Source organism: Leucoraja erinacea, chromosome 16 (assembly GCF_028641065.1).
Source record: "Leucoraja erinacea ecotype New England chromosome 16, Leri_hhj_1, whole genome shotgun sequence".
NCBI lineage: Eukaryota > Metazoa > Chordata > Chondrichthyes > Rajiformes > Rajidae > Leucoraja > Leucoraja erinaceus.
Window position 1 is genome coordinate 39,262,072 of NC_073392.1, and position 19,523 is coordinate 39,281,594.

Genomic DNA, 19,523 nt, shown 5'->3' on the forward strand with positions numbered 1-19,523 from the left:
TAAATCTCTCCCTGCACGGGAGACCCGACCTTTTCTTGTCGGTCTCCGTTGTCGTTGGGGCTGCAAGGAGGTGCGGCCTCCAACAGAAGAAGACCGGGGACTCTGGTGCCGACGACTCACCGTCACCGTCGTGGAGCTGGCCGAGTCCGGAGCGGGTGGAGCGGTGGAGGAGCGCTGCTGCTGCTGCTGCTGCTGCTGCTGCGGCCCGACCTCCGGAGATTAGGAGGCTGCTACTGCGGGTCTGCGGACGTCGGCACCGGGAGCCTGCGGATCCCTGGAGGGAGACCGCCTTTCTGGGCCCCTGCAACGGCGACTTCTCCCGCCCGAGTGGCGGGGTCGAAGAGCTCCTGGAGCGGGGCCTAACATCACCGCCCCGCGCGGCTTGGAATGGCCGCGGGACTCTGCGAGCGCACGCCGGGGGCTCTAACACCAAGACCCGGTGTGCGACCTCGCATCACCCGGCGTGGCTTTAATGGCCGCGGGACAATCGCCATCGCCAGCCGGGGGCTTTGACTTTGACTCTGACATCGGGGGGGGGGGAGAGTGCAGTGGAGAGATAAGTTATTTTTTGGCCTTCCATCACAGCGATGTGATGGATGTTTATGTAAAATGTAAATGATGTTGTGTCTGGGGTCTATTTGTTTGTAATGTATGGCTGCAGAAACGGCATTTCGTTTGGACCTCAAGGGGTCTAAATGACAATTAAATTGACTATTGACTATTGACTATTGAGAAAAAGATGGCACCCAAACCCTTGCCTTTAAACCCTCTGGTTAAGGGCCGCCTCTGGACTGAACCATTCCTGTGCCGAGGGGTTTGACAGTATGGATGGCCCGACCCTTGGGAGCCGCCACAGGACCCCCCCACCCATGGGGGGGGCATCCTCGAGGCCAAGGTTGGGCAACCAGCCCAATGGCTGGTCAATGTCCAGGTGTGCCGGCTTCAACCGGTCAATCGAAACGGCTTCCAGCCGGCCCCCCCATGTCCAGCACAAAGGTCGTCTGCCCGTGTTCCAGCACCCGGAACGGGCCCTCGTACGGCCTCTGGAGTGGCGTCCAGCGGGCATCACGGCTCAGGAAAACGTAGGGGCAGTCCAGGAGGGCTGTTGGCACATGCGGGCGAAATGTCCCATGGTGGGACGTCGGGACGGGTGCGAGCCTGCCAACTTGCTCGCAAAGGCGCTTTAAGATGGATGAGGGCGTTCCCTGCTGCCCCGGCGCCGACGGCACGAACTCCCCGGGCACCGTGAGTGGCGACCCGTACACGAGCTCCACGATGATGCGGCCAAGTCCTCTTTGGGAGCGGTCCGGATGCCCAACATGACCCACAAAAACTCGTCCATCCAGTCCGGGCCGGAGAGTCGCGCTTTCAGCGCTGCCTTGAGCTGCCGGTGGAACCTCTCCACCAGTTTGTTAGCTTGCGGGTGATAAGCCATGGTGTGGTGCAGCCGCACCCCCAGCAAGCGAGCCATGGCCGACCACAGCTCAGAGGTGAACTGTGGCCCCCGGTCTGAGGAGATGTGCGCTGGCACCCGAAAGTGAGCAATCCAGTGCGCGGACAACGCACAAAGCCGTTGACGTGTTGGCCAAGGGTATGGCCTCCGGCCACCGCGTGAAGCGGTCCACCATCGTGAGGAGGTGGGTGATGCCCCGGGACGGTGGAAGAGGCCCCACAATGTCCACGTGGAGATGGTCGAATCGCCGGTGAGGTAGACCGAACTCCCGGAGGGGCGCACGGACAAGGCGCTGGACCTTCGCCGTCTGGCACAGAATGCAGGTGCGAGCCCAGTGGCCAAGCTGCTTGCGCAGACCGTGCCACATGAAACGAGCGGCCACTAGTGCCGTCGCCACCCGGATTGATGGGTGAGACAGCCCGTGGATAACCTCGAAAACCCTCCAGCGCCAGGCGGCAGGGACAATGGGGCGCGGCTGACCGGACGACACATCGCACAGGATCGTCGCCCCTCCAGGACCGAGAGGGACATCCTCGAGGCGAAGGCCGGAGATGGCAGTCCGGTAGGGGGGCATCTCACCGTCCGTGAGCTGCGCCTCCGCCAGGGCAGAATAGTCAATTCCGGGCGCCACCTCGAACACGGCGCCGATAGCGGGGCGGGACAATGCGTCGGCCACCCGGTTCTCTTTCCCCTCGACATAGCGGATGGATGTGGTGTATTCAGAAATGTAGGCCAATTGCCGCTGCTGTCGTGCGGACCAGGGGTCAGAAACCTTCGCCAGGGCGAAAGTAGGCGGCTTGTGGTCTGTGTAGGCGGTGAACAGGCGGCCCTCCAGGAATTAATGGAAGTGGCGCACTGCCAGGTACAGAGCCAGGAGCTCGCGATCGAATGCGCTGTATTTGGTCTGAGCGCGGTTGAGGTACTTCTCGGTGGCCAGGGGGGATGCGAGGAAGTCTGTGACCTCTTCAACCATGTCCTGGTCGAGGGCCTCCACCGGGTAATAGAAACGGGTGGCATCGACTGTGATGCCCCGCAGGTTGAATTGGGCCTCCGCCTGCTGAAACCAGATGTGCGTCCGGGTTGTCCAGAAGGTTGGCAATTTAACAGAGACCGCGTCCAGAGACAGGGCCGGGTCGGCCTGTGAGGTGGTAGGATGGGCGGTTTTCTCCATCATGATGACAATGGACCGTCGGGGTCACCAATGTGGTGCGTAGGTCCCGAAATGAAAGCGGGAACCAGGTATTTCGGGAGGCACCATTATTCATGTCCTTCCAGGTTGTAGGGAAGTCCTCGAGAGAAAGATGGCACCCAAACCCTTGCCTTTAAACCCTCTGGTTAAGGGCCGCCTCTGGACTGAACCATTCCCGTGCTGAGGGGTTTGACTGTTAGGATGGCCCGACCCATGGGAGCCGCCACAATACCACCCACTTAGGTGTCATCTGCAAACTTTCTAATGGTGCCTTGTACATTCTCATCCAAATCATTGATATGGATGACAAACACCAATGGGCCCAGCATGCACATGACCCGACCCCTGAGGCACAGCACAAGTCACAGGCCTCCAGTCTGAAAAACAACCTCACACCATCACTCTCTGCTTCCTTCCATGAAACCAATTTTCTACCCAAATGTACACAGTGTACATTGTGTACATAGTGTGCATAGTACACTAGTGTTTCAAGTTCAAGTGAGTTTATTGTCATGTGTCCCTGTATAGGACAATGAAATTCTTGCTTTGCTTCAGCACCCAGAACATAGTAGGCATTTACTACAAAACAGATAAATGTGTCCATATACTATAATATAAATATATACACGTATGAATAAATAAACTGATAAAGTGCAAATAACAGAAAATGGGTTATTAATAATCAGAGTTTTGTCCGAGCCAAGTTTAATAGCCTGATGGCTGTGGGGAAGTAGCTATTCCTGAACCTGGTTGTTGCAGTCTTCAGGCTCCTGTACCTTCTACCTGAAGGTAGCAGGGAGATGAGTGTGTGGCCAGGATGGTGTGGGTCTTTGATGATACTGCCAGCCTTTTTGAGGCAGCGACTGCGATAAATCCTCTCGATGGAAGGAAGGTCAGAGCTGATGATGGACTGGGCAGTGTTTACTACTTTTTGTAGTCTTTTCCTCTCCAGGGCGCTCAAATTGCCGAACCAAGCCACGATGCAACCGTTCAGCATGCTCTCTACTGTGCACCTGTAGAAGTTAGAGAGAGTCTTCCTTGACAAACTCACTCTCCGTAATCTTCTCAGGAAGTGGAGGCGCTGATGAGCTTTCTTGATAATTGCGTTAGTGTTCTCGGACCAGGAGAGATCTTCAGAGATGTGCATGCCCAGGAATTTGAAGCTCTTGACCCTTTCAACCATCGACCTGTTGATATAAATGGGGCTGTGGGTCCCCCTCCTACTCCTTCCAAAGTCCACAATCAGTTCCTTGGTTTTGCTGGTGTTGAGGGCCAGGTTATTGTGCTGGCACCATGTGGACAGTTGCTCGAACTCTCTTCTATATTCTGACTCATCCCCATCAGTGATACGCTCCACAACAGTGGTGTCGTCAGCGAACTTGATGATGGACTTCGCACTGTGACTGGCTACGCAGTCATGAGTATAGAGTAAGTACAGCAGGGGGCTGAGCACGCAGCCTTGAGGTGCTCCCGTGCTGATTGTTATCGAGGCTGCCACATTTCCACCAATATGAACAGACTGTGGTCTGTGAATGAGGAAGTCGAGGATCCAATTGCAGAGGGATGCGCAGAGACCCAGTTCTGCGAGTTTGGTAACCAGCTTGGAGGGGATGATTGCGTTAAATGCCGAGCTGTAATCTATGAATAACAGCCTGACATATGAGTTTTTGTTGTCCAAGTGGTCCAGAACGGAGTGGAGGGCCAGCGAGATCGCATCCACCGTTGATCTGTTGTGGCGGTAAGCGAACTGCAGTGGGTCCAGGTTTTTGTCGAGGTAGGAGTTGATTTGCTCCATGATCAGCCTCTCAAAGCACTTCATCACCACCGGCGTTAGTGCCACTGGTCGATAGTCATTGAGGCACGTCACCTTACTCTTCTTGGGCACTGCCCTAATTGATGCCCTTTTAAAGCAGGTGGGGACCTCAGACCTCAGGTTGAAAATGTCCGTAAAAACTCCCGCCAGTTGGTCCGCACAGGTTTTTAGAACACGACCGGGTATACCATCAGGACCAGATGCTTTTCGGGGTTTCACCGCTCTGAAGGATTTCCTGACGTCGGCCTCTGTGACTGAGGCTGAAATATCATCACAGCGAATGGGGGGTCGGGAAGGCACATCAGTATTCTCCCTATCAAAGCGTGCGTAAAACACATTGAGCTCGTCAGGGAGTGATGTTTCGCCGACATTCGAGCTGCGCCTTGTAGGAGGTGATTGCATTCAGGCCCCGCCGCAGCTGCCGAACATCCTCCAGTTTGGAGCATAAGTCCCTTTTGGCCTTTTTGATGGCCTTACCAAGGTTGTATCTGGACTTCATGTAGACCCCTGTGTCATCGGAAGTGAATGCCCTGTGTCTGGACTTCAGAAGAGTGCGGATCTCAAAGTTCATCCAAGGTTTCTGATTGGGAAACACTCGGAAGTTTTTTGTAGGGATGCAGTCCTCCACACATTTCTTTATGAAGTCTGTAACGACTGTGGCGTATTCGTTCAAGTCCGTTGCCGAGTCCTTGAACATTGCCCAGTCTACAGACTCCAAACAGTCCTGGAGTTGATCCTCTGCTGAGTCTGGGGAGTCTGGGGGTGAGCCATGTCTCTGTGAAACAGAACACAGAGCATTCCCTCAGCTCCCTTTGATAAATCAGCCTTGCTCTTAAGTCCTCCACTTTGTTTTCAAGGGACTGTACGTTGGCCAGTAGGATAGTAGGGAGAGGGGGCCGAAGTCCCCTGCGCTTCATTCTGACCTGAAGTCCTGCCTGTCCGCCACGTTTCCGGACACAATGGAGGCTTCCCCTTTGTTTCCATGTACTGTACTTGCTGTACCTGCTGTTTCTGCGGACCTGCGCTGGAACGGGGATTCCCTCACAGACAGCAGCTCCAGCTCCGTAACGAACGGGGGTTCCCCCAAAGTCGGTAGCTGCAGCTGCGTTGTTCCTGGAAGATCCAGCCCGTCGGCTCTGGGGGTCATCCAGGGGTCTCCAGGTACCGTACCTGGGTTCCTCAGTCGGGTCGGGTGATTTCCAGCCAGCATGGGAAAATATAAAGTCCGGGGCTCCCGCAGCTGCGGGAGATCGCGAAATTGCGAGAGACTTGAGGTGCTCAAGCAGCTTGTCCGAAACAGCACCGATTTCTGCCGTTTTTCTGAACCAGGTAAGTTGTTGGAAGTTGTAGTTGAGCTTTTTATGTTCCGGAGCTCCGCAAAAGTCGCCGCAGGCAGGCACCATCTTGGTAGATAGTGTACACAGTGTAGTGTACATAGTACACTAGTGTAGACAGTGTACACAGTGTAGTGTACATAGTACACTAGTGTAGACAGTGTACACAGTGTAGTGTACATAGTACACTAGTGTAGACAGTGTACACAGTGTAGTGTACATAGTACACTAGTGTAGACAGTGTACACAGCGTAGTGTACATAGTACACTAGTGTAGATAGTGTACACAGCGTAGTGTACATAGTACACTAGTGTAGACAGTGTACACAGTGTAGTGTACATAGTACACTAGTGTAGACAGTGTACACAGTGTAGTGTACATAGTACACTAGTGTAGACAGTGTACACAGTGTAGTGTACATAGTACACTAGTGTAGACAGTGTACACAGTGTAGTGTACATAGTACACTAGTGTAGACAGTGTACACAGTGTAGTGTACATAGTACACTAGTGTAGACAGTGTACACAGTGTAGTGTACATAGTACACTAGTGTAGACAGTGTACACAGCGTAGTATACATAGTACACTAGTGTAGACAGTGTACACAGCGTAGTGTACATAGTACACTAGTGTAGACAGTGTACATAGTGTAGTGTACATAGTACACTAGTGTAGACAGTGTACACAGTGTAGTGTACATAGTACACTAGTGTAGACAGTGTACACAGTGTAGTATACATAGTACACTAGTGTAGACAGTGTACACAGTGTAGTATACATAGTACACTAGTGTAGATAGTGTACACAGTGTAGTGTACATAGTACACTAGTGTAGACAGTGTACACAGTATACTGTACATAATACACTAGTGTAGATTGTGTACATCGTATACACTATGTACATAGTGGCTTCTAACTGCAATTCACACTGAGTTGTCATTTCCACAACTCTAGATCATGTGTGCGAGCTCTGGGATGTCCTACAGATGTGGCTTTCACTAATACTCGTGAGGCATGCTTCATTATCACTTAAAGCCGAGTGTCCAATGGAGTCACAGAGCATCGAAACCTCCCTTTGGCCCAACTTACCAATGCCGCCAAAGATGCTCCAATTATACGAGACCCATCTGCGCGTTTGGCCCATATCCCTCTTAACCTATCCTATCATGCACCTGTCCGAATGTCTTTTAACACTGGCAATCTGCCTCAGACAACCCCTTGCTACATCTCGCTGAATAGATTATGACTCAGCCACTGACCCAGAGAACAACCCTTGCTTGCCTCATTGATGCTGCTTAGAGTCATGGAGTAAAGGGCCTGTCCCACTTAGGCAATTTTTTAGGCAACTACAGGTGACTAGGTTGTCACCACATGGTTGCCGGGGCATCGCCTGTATGGTCGTGAGTCGTCTCCTCAGTCGCCCAGAGAATCTTAATGTTTTTTTGGTCGCCGCTGGATTTTGAAATGTTCAAAACTTTTCGGCGACAGTTGGTTTCGGCGACAATGAGCATAGCTTGACTTCTCCTGACGTCGGTGCTGTCGAAGGTTGTCACCAGGATGACGTAAGTTGCGCTGGTGCTGACTTCGGTGAATTCCATTGGCGACTACCTACGTCAACCGGCGACAGGTACCGGCGACTGAATTGTCTTAAGTTGTCTTCAATTGTCGCCGACAGGGTCGTACCTTGTAGGTTGTCATAGGTGTGGTCGTAGGTGGACGTCCTAATGGGTCACTGGTTGGCGGTAACTTGCCGTAGCTTGACGTCGACTAGATGGTAGACTTGGCGTAGGGGGGGGGTCCAATCGGCGTTTATTCGGCAACCTGCCACGACTATGACAGTCGCCGGTAGTTGCCGAAAACATCGCCTAAGTGGGACAGGCCCATGAGATACAGTGTGGAAACAGGCCCTTCGGCCCAACTTGCCTACACCGGCTCGCCTCAGCAATCACATGTAATATCCTTCTAATGAAGGACAGAGTTGCTTGATGCCTATACTATGGATACTGGGTATAAAAATCCATCAGTAAAACTTTTAAGGATGTATCAAATATGAATCTGCATATGCTGAGAATTTGAGAGGATGGGTGATGGAGGAGAAATGATATTTTTCACTTAACGATTCCAACACTGGCACAGTGCTGTTTTCTAGTCCTGTACTTTCCTAAAGAAACAAAACACCATATTGTTGAAGTTTCCCAGTTATTAAAAACAGCCGAGGGTAAGCACTGCAGACAGCCCATGGTTAGAACACTCCATCATTAAGTGCTAAGTAAAATTAAACATGACAAAACTGGTTATTGGCATATTTTCATTTGTAGTAAAAGGCTCAAGTAGACAAATGAACTGGAAAGCGCCTTAAAGGGTGCTCTTTTAAATCGGTGACGAGGAACGTCTTTAGTCAGAGGATAGTTAATCTGTGGAACGCATTGCCACAGAGGGCTGTGCAGGCCGTCAAGAAGATATTTTGAAGGCAGAGATAGGTCTTGATTGGAACGGGTGTCAAGGGTAATGGAGAGAAGGCAGGAGAATGGGATTAGGAGGCAGAGATCAGCCATGATTGAATGGCCGAGTAGACTTGATACAATACAATACCATTTATATGAGGTTCAAACGGAATTTGGTTTCTGCAGCCATACAAGAAAAGAGAACCAAGACACACACCAACACAATGAATAATAATAATAATAATGGATGGGATTTATATAGCGCCTTTCTAGATACTCAAGGTGCTTTACATCATAATACTCATTCATTCCTCAGTCACACTCGGTGGTGGTGAGCTACTTCTGTAGCCACAGCTGCCCTGGGGCAGACTGACGGAAGCGTGGCTGCTAATCTGCGCCTACGGCCCCTCCGACCACCACCAGTCATTCACACACACATTCACACGCAGGCAAAGGTGGGTGAAGTGTCTTGCCCAAGGACACAACGACAGTATGCACTCCAAGCGGGATTCGAACCGGCTACCTTCCGGTCGCCAGCCGAACACTTAGCCCATTGCGCCATCTGTCAAAGAACCAAGACACAACACAATTTACACGAACATCCATCACAGTGAATCTCCTCCTCACTGTGATGGAAGGCAAAGTCTTATCTCTCCCCTGTGATGGACAGAATGACCTAATTCTATAACTTGTGAACATGAAATATGAGCCCGATTTGCATAAATGAGCTTATTTTGTGCATAACCAATAAAACAAACAAGACCACTGCAAGAGCAGATAGACACAAAATGCTGGAGTAGCTCAGTGGGACAGGCAACATCTCTGAAGGGAAGGAAGAACATTTTGTGTCTATCTTTGGTTTAAACCAGCATCTGCAGTTCCTTCCTGCATGATACTACTGCAACATTCAACTCAACAGTTGCATGAGAAAAGCAAAAGTGTTGTGGAGAAAAAGATTATTTTCATATGAATTTTAAATAAAAAAAACCCTCTAGTCCTAGACTCTCCCACTAGTGGAAACATCCTCTCCCCTTTAACTCTATGCAAGCCTTTCACTATTCTGTATGTTTCAATGAAGTTCCCCAACCTGCCCAACCTGCTGTGTGTTTTTGCAGCCGTGAGTGCAGTGATCTTGGTGTTTTGCGGGGACATGATTCCATGAGGACATCCTGGAGTTTAGTGCAAGAGTGGGCGGCTTTCTGACTGTTCGGGCGGATAGCGACTGCAGAGAGAGTGACAGCGGTCGGTACAACTCTGGTCACATCACAGTGAAGGAGCGTGTGTGGGGCGCGGACATTGAACTGATGGCTGTCGGTCTCCACTTATGCTGTGTGTCCTGGGGATTCTCACACGCCATTGTGGTGGCTGTTTAAGTCTATGTTTGATTTTTATGTGGTTATGTTATCTTGTTGCTTTTTTGTATGACTGTTGGCAAATCAAATTCCTTGTATGTTTACATACTTGCCTAATAAATAAATTACAATCACAATTACAATTAAATGTTGGGATAGTCCCTGTCTCAATTGCCTCCTCTGGCAGATCATTCAATACACCCCCCCACCCTTTGTGTGAAAAAGTTACCCCTCGGATTCCTATTAAATCTTTTCCCCTTCAACTTAAACCTATGTCCTCTGGTCCTCGTTTCACCTACTCTTGGCAAGAGACTCTGTGCATCTACCCAATCTATTCCTCAATGGGTAGAACATTATCTTATATTTTCTACAGTCAACTCAGTCTGTAGATGTATCAGATATACTTGAGAAGCTTAACGCTGCCAGCACCTTGGGCTAAGTGGACAATACATACGTGGGTAATGACGAAGTACTGGCAGCTACAGTATCTTGTTTAACGTTGGTTCTGTAATGAATTGTAAGGCATTGTTGTGATTCTGCCCAAGCAAGCATATATAAAACCCACGTTTAAAAACCAGAACCTAACTGACTGAGTCAGGTAAACTAACATTGGTGATAGATACTATAAGAAATAATATTGGGATAGGCTGCAGTAGAGTATGGAACATAATGGCAGAAACTAAGCAAAGATATGCAAGGACATCTGAAATAACAAAGAAATAAAGAAAATACTCGCCAACTTACTTTTTTCGCATATCTTTCATTCATTTGTTCTATATCTCTCTATATCACCATCTATTCCTTTTCCCTGACGTTCAGTCTGAAGATGAGTCTTGCCCCGAAACGCCACCCATCCCTTCTCTCCAGAGATGTCGCCTGTCCCGCTGAGTTACTCCAACATTTTGTGTCTGTTGTTAAATATTTCAGGTTTGAAAGCTTTGGCAGAGTTGGAGGATATTACCAACGAACACCAAATATGGAACAAAATGAAAGAAACTGGATAATGAGACATAAGAATATTAATAGCTGAGTCTCACGTTGCGAGTTGACACAAGAGGTATCCCGAGTTAAAACTCATGGTAATAACGTACGATTAACGTACGGAACTCGTGGACGCAACTTAGAGACTTGTGGCGCTAACGGCAGGTACTCGTGAAACTTGTCAAACATGTTTAAAATTTTCCATGAGTCAATTTTACTCTTGTGGTTAAGAATTGAAACATTTTAACTCGTTGTAAGAATGTAGTGACCCGTGCGTTTACCTTAGTGTATCGTGAGTCTACCGTGGGAACTCTTTCACTCAGCGGGCAGGCAGCAGCAGATTGTGGCTCCCTTCAGTTTCCCAGCGACAATCACCTGCCATAACGCGAGATAGATCATGCACTGTTGTAGGTCTCCTTTGCACGTAGATGTTTCTGTCTTTCTCCGCTCATTGTTGGCCCAATCTGTCACCACCCCCACCTACACCCCTCTGCTTCCCGGCCATGTGTGTGACCCCTTCCCACCCCCTCTCCAGCTCCCCGCCCATTGCACCGGCGCGGGGGCTTTGCACTGTCTTCACGACGGCGATGCCAGCAGGTCAGTGCCAGTCGCCCCGGGGAAGTCGCTCCCTTCAGTTTCCCAGGGGGTCGGGACGGGACTGGAGTTGGGAGGGAAAGGTGGGAGGGGGGAGATGGGTGGGTTAGGTGAGCAGTAGAGTGGGGATGTTTGCAGTTGCAGAGGAAGGGGGCAAGGGCGGTACTGTTCCCAGTCTCAGCTCCTGTCCAGGGGGGTGGCCGGAGATGTCAGGACCAACGGACACCGACCCCCAGGTGCACCAGCTCGGGCTGTGGGCGAACTGCCACTTGTCTCCGTAGCGGCCCATTGGGGAGCTGGTTCCTCTGGAGTTGGAGCGGGGCTGGGCTGGGCTGGATTTGTTGTTGGCTGTGGGTCTCTGGGTTCTGCAAACTGCAAACAACCCCACTCTCTCCTGCTCACCTAACCTACCCCCCCCCCCCCCCCCCCCCACCACCACCTTTCCCTCCCAACTCCAGTCCCGTCCCGACCCCCTGGGAAACTGAAGGGAGCGACTGCGACTGGCACTGACCTGCTGGCATCGCCGACGTGAAGACAGTGCAAAGCCCCCGCGCCGGTGCAATGGGCGGGGAGCTGGAGAGGGGAGGGAAGGGGTCACACACATGGCCGGGAAGCAGAGGGGTGTAGGTGGGGGTGGTGACAGATAGGGCCAACAATGAGTGGAGAAAGACAGAAACACCGACGTGCAAAGGAGACCTACAACAGTGCATGATCTCTCTCGCGTTATGGCAGGTGATTGTCGCCTGCCCGCTGTTCCTGACGCTAAAGCCTTGGGATCGTTGCCCTTCGTGTTGGCGTGGAGGGGGAGGGGGGTATTGTGCTGTTTGATCGCCCCCTGCTATCCCAGGGACAGGGAGACACAGCGGCTTTTGAGACTGGTGGGCAATCACTTCCAAAGTTCTGCCCACACAGTCAGTACACCTCTCCTACACTTGTCTCCCGCACTAAGATCACCCCGCAGAGAATGATCCCAGCCTAACCCAAGAGCCATGTCACCCCAGACAGATTAATGACACCCCCCCCCCCCCCCAACCTCTCTCCACCTCAACTCACGCCTGGGCACCAAAGCAGCTCAGGAGGCGAACCCTGAGCTCCGTCTCACAACAATCTGATGTGCACATCCGTCCACATTCAAAGATTTAATCTCCCGTCTCCCCGCAGTGTGTAGTCATGGCAGTAAATTCAATTAAAACATATCAAACCTGTGTGTTCTAAACAAATCATAAGTATAACTGCTCTGGCACTGGATGTGTGAGCATTTTCCCTTTGTAGGTCACATCAATAGATGCGGCCACGCTGAATTCTATCTTTAAAACAAAGCCACAGGATGGGGAGGTCTCCTTTAACACTGTTGCTTATTAAAACATAACACTGTTGCTTATTTAACAGACCTTCAATCAGGATTGGCTCAAGAGTAACTCGGGAGACGAGCTTGGAACATCGCAGAAATGACAAGTAAACGGCAAACTTGTCATACCCGTGGGAACTCGGTTAAACTCTTGATCATACACTTGCAATCTCGTACACAACCACGAGTCTTTCACTCGGGGTACCTCTTGTGTCAACTCGCAACGTGAGACTCAGCTTTAAATATTTCCCCTTGATTCAAACTCGGGGAATGTTGAGGAATGTCGGTAGCGAGCCCGTAGGAGTCTGTAGATGTTTCGTAGCGGCTCGTAAATCCAGCCTTAGGAACTCGGGGCATCAGGTAAGTCGGGAGAGTTCGTGAGTAACTCGAGAAAGTGGGTCAGGGCCTTAGGTAGAATGGTATCTAAAGTAATTAAAAGGGAAACGCTGGTGTCTGGTCATAGATGTCTATAGCATGGTCGTGCAGTCTCACGTCTTGTGGGTTGGAGTGTGGCTCACGGGTCGGATGCGCGAGTCACACACGCGGGGGCAGTGGGAGCACATGACGGCTGCTGTGGGGATTTAAGGTTGCAGCCTTCCTCTTGTCTCTGACACTAACCTGTCGGCTTCAGCGATTGCCTTCCATACTGCCGACTGCCTTCCTAGTGGTTGTGCTCCAGCCAGTCCTGTCCCTGGCACGGCTTTCCACTTGTTTTGGGGCTAGGCCTGCATGCTGGAGGTAATAAGGACCATAGGGCCATAAGGAATAGGAGTAGATTTAGGCCATTCGGCCCATCAAGTCTACTCTGCCACTCAATCATGGCTGATCTACCTCTCCCTCCTAACCCCATTCTTCTGCCTTCTCCCCATAAGCTCTGACACCTGTACTAATCAAGAAACTAACTATCGCTGCCTGAAAAATATCCATTGACTTGGCCTCCACAGCCTTCTGCGGCAAGGAATTCCACAGATTCACCTCCCTCTGACTAAAGAAATTTCCAAACTCACCTCCTTCCTAAAGGTTTAAGAAGGAACTGCAGATGCTGGAAAAATCGAAGGTAGACAAAAATGCTGGAGAAACTCAGCGGGTGAGGCAGCATCTATGGAGCGAAGGAATACGTGACGTTTCGGGTTGAGACCCTTCAGCCTCCAGGTTAGTTGCAGGAGGTGCCCCTGGTACACAAAGATGGCCGGGCGAGGAGAGGAGAGGAATCGATTCACGGGGATTGCTCCAGTACATCAAGCACACAGGCCGACCGGACTTTAGACTTTGAATAATGGCGCCTAAAATGGCGGTGCCTGCATGTGTAGTACATGCAACATGAATTGCTCTGGGCAGTTGCACATGTGACAAATAAAGCACTATTGAACTTGACTAATAAACCACAATAAACCAATAACAATGGCAAAAGCCTAGTAACTGCCCATGATTACACACAGACAGAGTTCTGCTTTCCTGACAGTATATTCTAAATGTTTCAAGAGTGTAGCCAAGAGCATCAACTTTCCCTGAATGTTTAAAACAATACTGGATGGCCTCGATAACAATCAGCACGGGAGCACCTCAAGGCTGCGTGCTCAGACCCCTGCTGTACTCACTCTATACTCATGGCTGCGTAGACGGTCATAGTGCGAACTCCATCATCAAGTTCGCTGACGACACCACTGTTGTGGGACGTATCACTGATGGGGACAAGTCAGAGTATAGAAGTGAGATTGACCGACTGACTAAATGGTGCCAGCACAATAACCTGGCCCTCAACACCAACAAAACCAAGGAACTGATTGTGGACTTTGGAAGGGGTAGGATGGGGATCCACAGTCCCGTTTATATCAATGGGTCGATGGTGGAGAGGGTCAAGAGCTTCAAATTCCTGGGTGTGCACATTTCTGAAGATCTCTCCTGGTCCGAGAACAATGATGCAATTATCAAGAAAGCACATCAGCGCCTCTACTTGCTGAGAGGGCTACGGAGAGTCGGTTTGTCAAGGAGGGCTCTCTCTAACTTCTACAGGTGCACAGCATGCTGACCGGTTGCATCGTGGCTTGATTCGGTAACTTGAGCGCCCAGGAGGAGAAAAAACTACAAAAAGTAGTAAACACTGCCCAGTCCATCATCGGCTCTGACCTCCCTACCATCGAGGGGATCTATCGCAGTCGCTGCCTCAAAAAGGCTGGCAGTATCATCAAGGACCCATACCATCCTGGCCACTCACTCATCTCCTGTAGAACGTACAGGGGTCTGAAGACTGCAACGCCCAGGTTCAGAAATAGCTACTTCCCCACAGCCATCAGGCTATTAAACTCAACTGAAACAAATCTCTGAACACTAATAGACCATTATCTGTTTATTTGCACTTTATCTGCTTATTTATTGATGTGTGTATATATTTATATAATAGTATATGGACTCACTGATATGATACGATATGTTCTGTATTCGTGCCTAATATATTCCGTTGTGCTGATGCAAAGCAAGAATTTCATTGTCCTATCTGGGACATATGACAATAAACTCTCTTGACTTGACTTGTTTTAAAAGTTTATAGGATCTCAAAATGGCTTCCTGAGCTTGACTTCACATTTACCCGTAGTTATGATCTACCCTGTGTGATTCCCTGCGGTTGAGCGAGAGGCTGTACTTGGGAGTTAACGTTATGCCCCTGTCCCACGTAGGAAACCTGAACGGAAACCTCTGGAGACTTTGCGCCCCACCCAAGGTTTCCGTGCGGTTCCCGGAGGTTGCAGGTGGTTGCCGGAGGTTGCAGGTAGTGGAAGCAGGTAGGGAGATTGACAAAAACCTCCAGGAACTGCACGGAAACCTTGGGTGGGGCGCAAAGTCTCCAGAGGTTTCCGTTCAGGTTTCCTAAGTGGGACAGGGGCATAAGTCACAGCAATCCATGCTCAGGATAACTGAGTGTGTGCAACTGCACAATCGGAGGCATCAATCGCTTGGGAGACAAGATCATCAGCCTTTATTCAACCTGTCAACCTACTTCTGTGCAACCTGCTGAACCACACAAACGCGACGAGGTGGCGCAGCGGTAGAGTTTCTGCCTTACAGCGTTTGAGGCGCCAGAGACCCAGGTTCGATCCCGACTACGGGTGCTGTCTGTACGGAGTTTAGTACGTCCCCCCCATGACCGCGTGGGATTTCTCCGAGATCTTTGGTTTCCTTCTTGGTAGGACGTACACATCAAAGGGATCATAAGGTCATAATTGGCTTGGTATAAATGTAAATTGTCCCTAGTGTGTGTAGGACAGTTAACGTGCGGGGATCGCTGGTTGGCGAGGACTCACTGGGCCGTTAGGGCCTGTTTCCGCGCTGTATTTCTAAAACTAAAACTAAACTAAACAGCTCCTCTTCGCCATAAATTTGAGGAGATACGGCATGTTGCCGAATATTCCATTGACCATCTGCAGGTGTGTGGTAGAGAGCCTCCTGACACGTTAACTGGCAGCACCATGACTTGTTTCTGTAACTCAAATGCCCAAGACTGAAGGAGGCTGCAGAAAGTGCTGGATATAGACATGTCCTTCACATCCCACCATCAAAGGGATCATACGGTCATAAGGTCATAAGGTTCTACAGGAAATGCTGCCTCCAAATAGCAGCTACTATCATCAGAGACCCACACCACCCTGGCCATACTCTCATCTCGCTGGTACTCAGCTTCTCAGGGGTCTGAGAACCGTGATCCTCCTGGTTCAAGAACAGCATCTTCCCATCAACCATCTGACACTTGAATAGAGTTGTCAATTTTCTCCCTCCCAAGTAAGGGCCAAAAGGTCAAAATGGGGGACAAATTCCCGACAGCAATTCGTTGACCGACTCGGCCGTGACTGGGTGAATGACGAGTTGGCCCCGGGTGCTGGACTGCACACAAAGCCCAGCTGTCGGGCCAGCTGAGGAGTTTTGGCCCGCACGACTTTGCGCTCAAAGTCCGGCACCCCATCCAACTCATGAACCGATGATCGGCCATGAGAAGGAGGGGTGGTGGTGGTGTCGGCGGTAAGAGAAGGTCCGAAGGTCGGACAGCTGGCCAGGCTGCTGACCGACGGGGCCACGGGCGAGGCACTGCTGCTGCTGCTGCTGCACTCTATGGGCTGCACTACATCGGGACGAGTGACGCGGGGGCCGGACGCGGAGCTACGACCCAACAGTCCCCTCGACCCGACTAGTAGCAGTCAAATACGGGACAAGGGCCGTCCCGTACGGGACAAACAAAATGAGCCCAATATACAGGATGTCCCGGCTAATACGGGACAGTTGGCAACCCTACTCTAACACTGCACTGTACAATCCTAATCATACCCCTACCTGAGCAATAACCTAATATGGAAAATGTTTGGGATATCAGTTTACACTATTATTACCTGGTTTATTTATATGTTGTGTTAACGTGCCTGTAAAGTTGCAGCATTGAAGAATTGCATTGTTCCACTCCTGGTGCATATGAGAATTCAATACCCTTGCCCTTGACTCTCGACTCTCATTTTGCTTTGGTTCTTACTCTATAATCTGGGCCAGTTTTCAAACTTCGATGTGTGGGTAGAGGTGAACGTTTTCCAGCCAGTTAGCAATAGAGAAGGAGAAGCATTAGTACATTTGAAAATGGACGCCTACACAAAGCTAAATTCAAATTAGTTTAGTTTAGAGATACAGCGCGTAAACAGGCTCTTCGGCCCACTCAGTCCACACCGACTCCCGATCCCCGCACATTAACACTATCCTACACACACTAGGGACAACTTACATTTATACCAAGCCTCCAAACCTGTGCGTCTTTGGAGTGTGGGAGAAAACCGAAGATCTCGGAGAAAACCAATGCGGTCACGGGGAGAAAGAACAAACTCTGTACAGGCAGCACCCGTAGTTGGGATCGAACCCGGGTCTCCGGCGCTGCAAGCGCTGTAAGGCAACAACTCTACCACTGTGCTACAGTGCCGATTTCTCCCATTCAGTGTTGCTGTGACTGGAGCAATCACACATCCACAATGGTGACAATGCAAATCCACTCGGAAATATGTATGTGATTCCACTCCACCGCAGACTGTGTATCCCCCTCAAAATATGGTGCTGCTAAACAGATTTGTTCACCTTGAACTCTTCTTATCCCATTAAATGGCTGTGTCTCAGTCAGTATTACTTTGGTCTCTCGAATCCAAAGGTGCGGGTTTTCAATACCAGTCCAGGGGTTTGAACACCTCGTTGGAGCAGCACTGCTGGAGCGGCTGGCTATTGGGAAAGGTCCTAAACTACTCCTTAATGTTCCGTCTAATACTTGTGCCTTTGCCCACACAGCAAAGAGATTATTTCATGATCATACTGCCATTTGAAGGAACGTTCTGTGCATAAATTAGCTTTTGTTCTCAAGAAACAACAGTACTTCAGAGTACTTGGTGAAGTGTCAGTAGTTTGGGATATTCTCATAGAGATGTGAAGCACGCTATGTTTACCAGAACAACTTCTTTTCATTATTTCATATTCCACTCGATTTTATTTCACAAATAACATTCTTTTATTTTTTTTAAATATCTTTTTATTTATTAGAAGCAAATGTACAAGAGTAGAACAAACGGCATTTAAAAATATAGCACGGCTTCAATTTTGACTTTTTAGCTTTGAATTAGAAGATAAAGAACAAGAAAGAGAAGGTGTGAGATGTGCAAAGATAGGACTCTCTAGACTACCAAAGTAGTGTAGCTAAAGAGTGGGTAAAAGTAAGAAAGAAGAGAGGAATAGAAAAAAAAAAAAAAAGGAAAAAGAGAAAGAAAAGTGGTGATATACCTGCCTCTCGTCCCTCCCCACCCACCTCACCCAACCCATAGTTAGATTTAAATCCAAAGTTGTGTTACGCCAAACTATCCTTGTAAGAAATCGGTGAAGGGTGTCCATGTCTTGAAAAAATGATCTGATTTTTCTGCCAAGACAAGTCTAATATTTTCAAGATGTAGCGTCTCGGACATGTTTGTAATCCACACCTTAAGAGTACGGACTGATGTATGTTTCCAAAATTTAAGTATTAGTTTTTTCGCCGTTATCAGGCCATTATTAAGGAAACGTCTTTGAAATAGTGATAGCTCAGAACAGGCTTCAGAAGTACCTTCAGAAGTGATCAGTTCCACAAATACCATTCTTAACTCTGCTTACGACCCTCATTTTATTTTTTATTGGGCTGTGAAATGTATCAAGCATGTCTGAAACCAATGACATCACTGAATGGAATACTGTTTTCTCACAGTTTCATGTAATGGTTTAACAGGGGGAGATGGTTGCAGTTCTTTACCTCATTAATCCATCCTTTTTGGTGGAAGTTTACCCGTTACTCATCCCGTTCCTCTTTCCTCAACTTCCTGTTCAGAAGCTGACCACTGTGAACCCAATAACGTGCATGGCCCAGATGATTCTTCACTGGCAGCTCATTTAGTTTAGTTTAAGAAGGAACTGCAGATGCTGGAAAATCGAAGGTAAACAAAAATGCTGGAGAAACTCAGCGGGCGAGGCAGCATCTATGGAGCCAAGGAAAGCTATGGAGTTTCAGTCTGAAGAAGGGTTTTGACCCGAAATGTTGCCTATTTCCTTCGCTCCATAGATGCTGCCTCACCCGCTGAGTTTCTCCAGCATTTTTGTCTACCTTTAGTTTAGTTTAGTTCAGAGATACTGTGTGGCAACAATTCCTTAGGCCTACCGAGTCTGCGCCGACACTGCGATCACCGCATACACTAGCAGTATCCTCCACACTAGGGCCATTTTTACAGTTATACAAAGCCAATTAACCTACAAACCTGAAGGGCTTTGGAGTGTGGGAGGGAATCTGGAGATCCTGGAAATCCACGCAGGTCACGGGGAGAATGAACAAACTCCATACAGACAGCACCCGTAGTCAGGGTCGAACCCGGGTCTCTGATGCTGTAAGGCAGCAACTCTACCGCTGTGCCGCCGTGCCGCCCTCTGTAATAATATACTCTCATGTTTGCTGGACACACTGGCCTCATTGTACCGTCACTGGC

At 49.6% G+C, this 19,523-nt stretch overlaps 1 protein-coding gene across 1 annotated transcript in view; it reads right to left on the reverse strand.

Annotated features, from left to right (window-relative positions):
* The window catches only part of syn2b (synapsin IIb), a 393,937-nt gene that overhangs the window by 150,185 nt on the left and 224,229 nt on the right, over positions 1-19,523 (reverse strand). The window lies entirely within an intron of this gene.